The sequence below is a fragment of the Alligator sinensis genome, unplaced genomic scaffold (genome assembly GCF_000455745.1).
Source record: "Alligator sinensis unplaced genomic scaffold, ASM45574v1 scaffold188_1, whole genome shotgun sequence".
Lineage (NCBI taxonomy): Eukaryota > Metazoa > Chordata > Crocodylia > Alligatoridae > Alligator > Alligator sinensis.
Window position 1 is genome coordinate 2,632,834 of NW_005841903.1, and position 7,794 is coordinate 2,640,627.

Sequence of the window (7,794 nt, forward strand, 5' to 3'; positions counted from 1 at the left end):
GTCATAAAAAGAAACTAGATTAGTCAGGCATGATCTACCTGCTACGAACCCGTGCTGGTTTCCCCTCAGCATAATTTGTCCTGCCGGGCTCTCGCAAATGTGAGGCTTGATAATTTTTTCAAAGACTTTGCCTAGGATGGAGGTGTGACTGACTGGCCTATAGTTGCCTGGGTCCTCCTTCCTCCCCTTCTTGAAAATGGGGACCACATTGGCCCTTTTCCAGTCCTCCGGGACCTGGCCCATGTGCCATTAAAAGTGTCCCCGCCAGTGGCTGTGCAATGATGTCAGCCAGTGCCTTCAGTACCCTCGGAAGGAGCTCATCCGGGCCTGCTGACTTAAATGCATCCAGTTCCTCCAAGTGTCTCTGCACCATCTCAGGGTCTACGCTTGGTAGTCTGGCGTCCTGCTGCTGCCTCTCTACAATCCCAGTGAGAGCCTTGTCTTGCCCCTCCCTTAGGAACACTGATCTTCATTTGCTTTTAGAAGAGAAACAATGTGAGGAGGTCTTTCTCCTGCTAGCATTTTGTCTGCACTAATTTACTATTATTAGCAGTAAAAGCTTCTAATGACCTGGTAGCTCCAATACAATTCTTCGATAGTGGAGCTGCTATAGCTGTGCAAGCCAGTGAGAAGGTCAGTGGGAGAAACGAAAACGGTGACCTAAGCTGCCCTGGCCACTCTCAAAAGAAAGGACAGCTAAGACAGAAAGGCCAGAGTCCAAAAATGGCAAAGGCTCTGGTATGTAATAGAACAGATAGAGCTTCCAAAGGGGAGAGGTTGGCAGAAGCCCTGAGTAAAGAAATGGTGCAGGGGCCTGAGATGGAAAGAAGGGGCCAAAACCCCAAGGAACTTAAGCGGGGAGGAGAAGGACATCTCAAGCTCCACCCTCAAAATGAGAGATCCAGCCCTGCACAACAGCCGAGACCGGACTGGATACGGGCTGCAGGCCAACCTAAGGAAGCAGAGGGACCCTCAACACCGAAGGTATTCTGGTCAGGAAAAGATCAAAAGGGAGGAAGGAGGCCATGTGTTTGTTAGTAACCTCCCAGGGCAAGTCCAGTGGTGGACTTTAAGGAAGCTTGTGGACACAAGAATTGGTGGGGTAGCCTATGTGAAGATCTATAAAGGGCCTAAAGGAAGACCCACCAGCTGAGGGAAGATAGAGTTTTGGGGAGAGGAGTATGCCCAGAACGCATTGAGGAAACAGTGGGAGCTTTGGGGAAGGCTCACGGATTGGCAAGAAACCTCAGGGAGGAGAGACTCTTTACAAGGTGCCCAAAGAAGAGGAGACCTGGGATGCATGAGGAGTAAAGGAGGAAAAACGTCCCAAGTAACAGGGGGTAGCTCTCTGAGGAAGAGAGAGGAGGCTGGCTTGTTAAATTGAGGGGGCTGTGGAAGAAAAAAAGAAGGTAGGCCGGAATTGCACCCTACCAGGGATGGGTAACGTGGGGGGACTACCTGTGGCAGGGTAACTCCCGAGAAATCCCACGTGGTGCGCCCTGGGTAAAAGGCGAGGAGGAGGCAGGAGCTTCTGGAGTTAGAAGGTTAGCAGGTACTCCTCAAGCAGAGTAAGGAAGGCAGCTCTAAGATGTCTGAGCAACATGGTTTTAGCCAGGCGGCTTTAAGTTATGTTATAGCCTAGAGGCTTGTGTTTTGCTTTGTTGTTATACTGGTGGTTTTGGTGAGGCTATTAGGGGTTGGAGGAGGCCTCATAGGGAACCCACAGTGGTGTGGGGACCCTAGCGCCAGTGAGGGCGTGGCGTACGGGGTGCATGAGCCCCAGCCCTAGGAGGGGTGGTTGAGAAGCCCCAGCGCAGGCGTGGCGAGCCCCAGAGAGGGGGTACTACTGAGAAGCCCCAGCGTGGGCGTGGTGAACCCCTGAGGAAGGGCGTAGCATTGCGGTAAACCCCAGAGAGAGGGGTAGTATTGCGGCGAGCCCCGGAGACAGGGGGTAGCAGTGCGGTGGGCCCGAGAGACAGGCGGCTTGACCGAGAAGTCCCAGAGTGGGCACAGAAGTCCCCAGGGGAGGGGCGGCGTTACAGAGAAGGCCCGAGAGAAGGGCGGCTTGACCGAAAAGGCCCAGAGTGGGCACTGAGAGCCCCAGGAGAGGGGTGACATTACAGATAGAGCCCCAAGAGAGGGGCGGTATTCTTGGGAAGGCCCAGAGTGGGCACGGAGAGCCCCCGGAGAGGGGGCGGCAGTACTTAAGAAGGCCCCGGAGAGGGGGTGGCAATACAGAGAAGGCCCCAGAGAGAGGGCGGCGGTACTGAGAAGGCCCAGAGTGGGCATAGAGAGCCCCAGGAGGGGGCAGCAGTACCGAGAAGGCCCGAGAGCCCCAGGAGGGGGCGGCAGTACACAGAAGGCCTGGAGAGAGGGCAGCAGTACAGAGAAGGCCCGGAAAGAGGGGCGTGGGAGTAGACCAAGAGACCGAACAAGGTCTAGTCCAGCTGCAAGGCTTGGGGTGTGGTATAAGGGGTGTTTGGAGCCATGCGTAGCCCATAAGGCTAGGGTGCCCAGGGAGCACCCATCGTACAGTGAGACCCATGGAGAGTCTGGGAAACCACGGGGATGGAGGTCCCAAGTAACCGTGTCCAAGAGGGCGTAAGGCAGCCTCCCAAACTTATACAAACATCAAAGACGTGGCGGGCGAGAATCGGAGGGTGCCCTTGGACTGGCTTGGCATGGGGGAAGGGGCCTTAAGGAGATCACGGCCCTCCTGGAGGACCCCGCCTGTGACAGGCTGTTTCCTAGAAGAGCCTGGATGCTTGGTTCTCAGTTCTGCTAACATTGTGGTACTCTGGTCATAAAAACTCTTAATGTGGATGTGAACGGGTCTCTGAGAACTGTACCTCTCCACACAGACTCCCTTGATAGTGTACAACTGAATCAAGAACCTTAAACTAGCATTGTTTGTGAGTCCCTAAACACAGAGTAAATTAGGGGTGTGCTAGGGCAATGAGGGACCAACTTCTTTGGCAGGTGCATTATAGATTAGCCCCACACCTCCCACTCTGATCCCCTTCCTCACACTGATCTACTGCTCTGCTTTCTCTTCCCTACTCTGTATTCCCTGCTTGATCTCCAGCTCTGCCTTTTTTCCTGCCCTACCTGCTTTTGCATTGCTTGTCCCCTCCGTGATTTGTTGCATGCTACTTACAGTAACTGCCCACACCACTTGTGGCACTTGTGCCACAGATTGTCTACCTCTGTGATAGGGCATGGATAAAATGCACTATGTTGTGACTAACCTTTGTTATTATGGTCCATAGAGAGCTGTGAAAAAGTATGTAAATTAGCTTATACCTAGTACAGGAGGCGTAGTTAGAATACAGAAACAAAGTTTAAATTCTCCTTTGCCTTTCCAATCTCAGTTATTTCTCTTAATGGGAGTCAGGTGTTAGAGGTCTGAGCAGAACTTGGATTTTTGGAGTATCATCTGTTGAATAAAAGGAGCCATCCATAATCATAGGTCATTTAAGCTCCCCCCTCAAAGGAGGTGGTTAAAGATTTGTATTTTTTTCTGCTGTGGGAATGGGGTTGTTAATAGCACAAAGATTCTTTCCCTTATAGGTTGCACATTCAAATTTCTCTCAGTCAGTATAGGGAAGTCATTTGCCTTTATTACTAATAATTCATCTGCACCAATTCCCTGCGCTCTTTCAGCATGCAAAGCTCTAATCCGCTGGTAGTGAAGCCCCCAGCCGAAAAATTCTGTATGTAGTAGAGAAGTTATCTGTTCAGAATGAAAGAGTACTGCTCTATTGCTTACAGCTCCAGGTAGCAAATAGCCACTCCTCATGCAGTAGGTAATTTGCATTTGACCTTTTAGAAACTGGAATTTTGAAAACAAGGAGAGAAAAGTTTCTTTGCAAGCACCTAGTTCATCTGCAGCATTTTGAAGATGTTATTACTGCATGATGCCAACAAAAATGATCACAAATCTTCATGCATTGATGAAGTTCCTTTCATTGATTAAGGTCTTGTCTACATAAAATATTCTTCAAAGAAAAGAAAGCCATACCCTCACACTGGATGTCACTTTGGTTACCTGTCACAAGGGGTATGACACATAGCAACCGTCTCCTGTTACTTCTGTGGTATGGTCACTAGTGTAAAAGAAAGCAGCAAACAAACCACAAAACAAAACAACAACCCCCCCCTCCGCCTGCAGTTCTACTACTGCTGCCTTACCAGCAGACATCAGTCACTATGATATATTCAGACATCATGGCTTATGACTAAGGACAGGACCCAGGACTTTGCCCTTTGCAGCTAGTGCAGAATGATGACTATGGTGAAAGATGATAATGGAACAGAAAAAGGTGACCTGAATGAATGCATTGAACAGATAGATGTGATGGGACACTTCACACAGTAGCTCTCCAAGGCATTATACTGAAGGAATCAAATGATTTGCAGAAGAACAGGTGACTGCACATTTTACAGCTAGGAGTTGTGCAGGCCGGGAGTGACCCGAGCCCTTTTCCGTGCTGCACGCGGGCTGTGGCCAGCAGCCTGGGCACGCCGGGTCAGAGAGGGAAGGCCGTCGAGCTGGAATTAGGCACAAACGCTTAGCGGTAGTTTTAAAGATTGTTTACTTACACCGAGATGGCAGTGGTGTAGGCTGGAAAACTTGCTTGAGTTGCGGTTACAGACAGACAACACAGACGGTCTCGTGGAGGTTGCTAGGCTCCACGGTGCAGAGCTCCGGATGCTCTGGGTGAACGAGCCACCAAAATGAGAATCGTAGGTACGTCTTATAAAAGTCGCGCTCGAAGACGGGAAGAGGTGGGCGGTGGATCAGGCCGCCAAGCTCCTCTGAATCTCACACAAGGTTTCTATTACCCTGCCGTGTATCCAGAGTCCCCACAAGATGGATGTGGAGTCCTCTTCGGCTTGGGTGGAAACCGCTCAAGCCTCTTATACGGCTAACAGGCCAATCGGCAGAAAAGGCGGGAAACTCGTCCCTGCACCGGGGTTTTCCTCTGCAACAGGAAACTCTCCCGTGCAATGAAGCTGCAACTTGGCGGGGATAATTCTGGTGCCGAAGCACACACAAAATCATGCCTTTGGGTCATGACAGGAGTAAGCATGCACAGGTAGCTACTGCTTAATGCTGCTTCTCAGTAATTGTGGTGAATGGTGTCAGAAAATACAGGTCTGACAAAATATTGAAAACATGTGAAAGGTGGCTGCATAGAAGAGAGTTGTATAGACAGCCTCTACAGCAATTTGAGAACAATTCCGGCAGCATAATTGAGGGGGGACAACTGCATCAGTGGCCTCAGGTGCTGACTTGTGGAGGAAGGGAAAGAGAGGTGGAAAAATAGCCAGCACTGCTGCCCAGGGCCCTACCACTGGCCAGACTGCTGTTACTGCTCTGAACAATATTATCACCTGTGCTCAGGGGTTTTCATTTAATATGGTTAATACAGTTATTCAGAGAATTGCAACTGGGATCAGCACCCACACAATTAGGGGTTAGGGCTGACTGCTGATACTATCTGCATAAGGACCCAGGTCAGATCTGTCTCTTGAGCAATTGAATAAAGAGACAGAAGGATAGCTATTGGCACCCTTTGCATGTAGAAATGCACATATGTATATATAGAAATACAATTATTTTGAGTCAGTGTGACAGAAGAAAACAACCTAAAATCTACCAATGGCTGCTTAAAACCTGTCTTTCAGGAAACAACCCAAGTATTGTTACACATGGAGTCCATATAGTGCTATACAGCCAAATATAATACTCTTTGTACAAAGGAAGGTAGCATGGGTATGTCCACACTTAGGAGTACTAGGATTGTATTACCAACAACCTAATCAGGAAGAAGATGATTATGAAATGCTTAGGTAGATTAGAAAAGCAGCTAAAATGAGATAAGCAATAATAATGGGAGACTTCAACTGTTCTCACATAGGGTAAAAACCTCATCAGGGTGAGATATGGATATAAAGTTTCAGGATGTAAGAAATGACTGCTTTCTAGAACAACTTATTTTGGAACCCACAAGGGGAGAATAATTCTGGACCTAATCCTGAGTAACACATAGGAACTGGTTCAAGAGGTATCTGTTGGTGAGACACTCTGAAATAGCTACTATAACATTATAATGTTCACAATGAAATGGAGTAAGTAAAAAAAAATCTACCACACTGACATAGAACTTTAGGAATGGAAATTACACAAAAATGAGAACATTAGAAGTTAAAAGGAAAAGTCCAAAATATAAAACCCTGCAAACAGCTTGGAAGCTATTTAAAAATACCATATTAGAGACTCAGGAGAAGTGAATAGTATAAATCATAAAGGCTATCATGTGGTCCAATAAAGCCCATGCAATGGTTTAACAGTAGTGTTAAGGAGGCCATTGAAGGCAAAAGGCATCCTTGAAAAAAATGGAAGGCATGCCCAAATGAGGAACACTGGAAACCTCACAAACTCTGGCAGGTCAAATATAAAAGTGAAATAGAGCAGGATAAAAAAAGAATTTGAAGAGTGTCCAGCAAAAGATGCTAAGGTTAACAGTATTTTTTTAAAATACATCAGAAGTAGGAAGCCACTGAGAAAAATCAGTGGGCCTTACATGAACAGGGTGTAAAAGGTGCACTCAGGAGTGATAATGCCATTCTAGAGAAGCAAAATTAATTATTTGTATTGTTTTTTTAATGCAAAACATAGTGGGGGAAATTCCCACACCAGATCAATACTCCTTAGTAGGTATGTCTGAAGAGTTGGAGCACACTGAAGTAACAACAGAAGAAGTTTTAGAACAAATTAATAAATGAAATACTAGTGAGTCACCAGGACTTGATGGCCTTCACCTGAGAGTTCTGAAGGAATTCAGAGGTGAAATTGAAGAACTGCTGGCAGTATGTAACCTATCATTACAAACAGTCAGAGGACTGGTGGGTTACCATCTTCAAAGAGAGCTCCAGAGGTGATCTGTCCTGGGAACTACAAACCAGTGAGTCTCACTTCCATCCCTAGCAAGTTTTTAGAATCTATAATAAAGAATAAAATCAGCAGTCACATGACAAATATGATCTGCTGGGGAAGAGGCAAAACATTTTTTGTAAAGGGAAATCCTGCCTCTCCAACGTGCTGGAGTTCTCTTAGGGTATTAACGAGCACATGGAAAAGGGGGATCCAGCTGACATAATATATATTTGGACTTTCAAAAAGCTTTCAACAACGTCCCTCACCAAAGGCTTTAAAAAGAGTTGCCATGGAATTGGAGCAAAGGTTCTTTCATGGACTGAGAGCTAGTTAAAAGACAGAAAGCAAAGGATTGGGCTAAATGGTTTCTTTTCATGATGTAGGGAGGTTAAGAGCAGAGTCCCACAGAAATCTTTGTCAGGGCCAATTTTGTTCAACATTTTCATCAATGTCTGGAAATGGGAGTGCACAATGAAATCTTCCCATTTCCAATGATACTAAATTGTCTAATGATACTAAAATGTCTTCATCAGCGACTTGCATGAGGAAGTGAAGTGTACTCTGTCCAAGTTTGTGGATGACACAAAACTGTGGGGAGAAGTGGACACACTGGAGGGCAGGGAACAATTACAAGCAGATCTGGACAGGTTGGACATATGGGCAGAAAACAATAGAATGCAATTCAACAAGGAGAAATGCAAAGTGCTGCACCTAGGGAGGAAAAATGTCCAGCATACCTACTGCCTAGGAAATGACCTGCTTGGAGGCACAGAAGCGGAAAGGGATCTTGGAGTCCTAGTGGACTCCAAGATGAACATGAGTCGTCAGTGTGACGAAGCCATCAGAAAAGC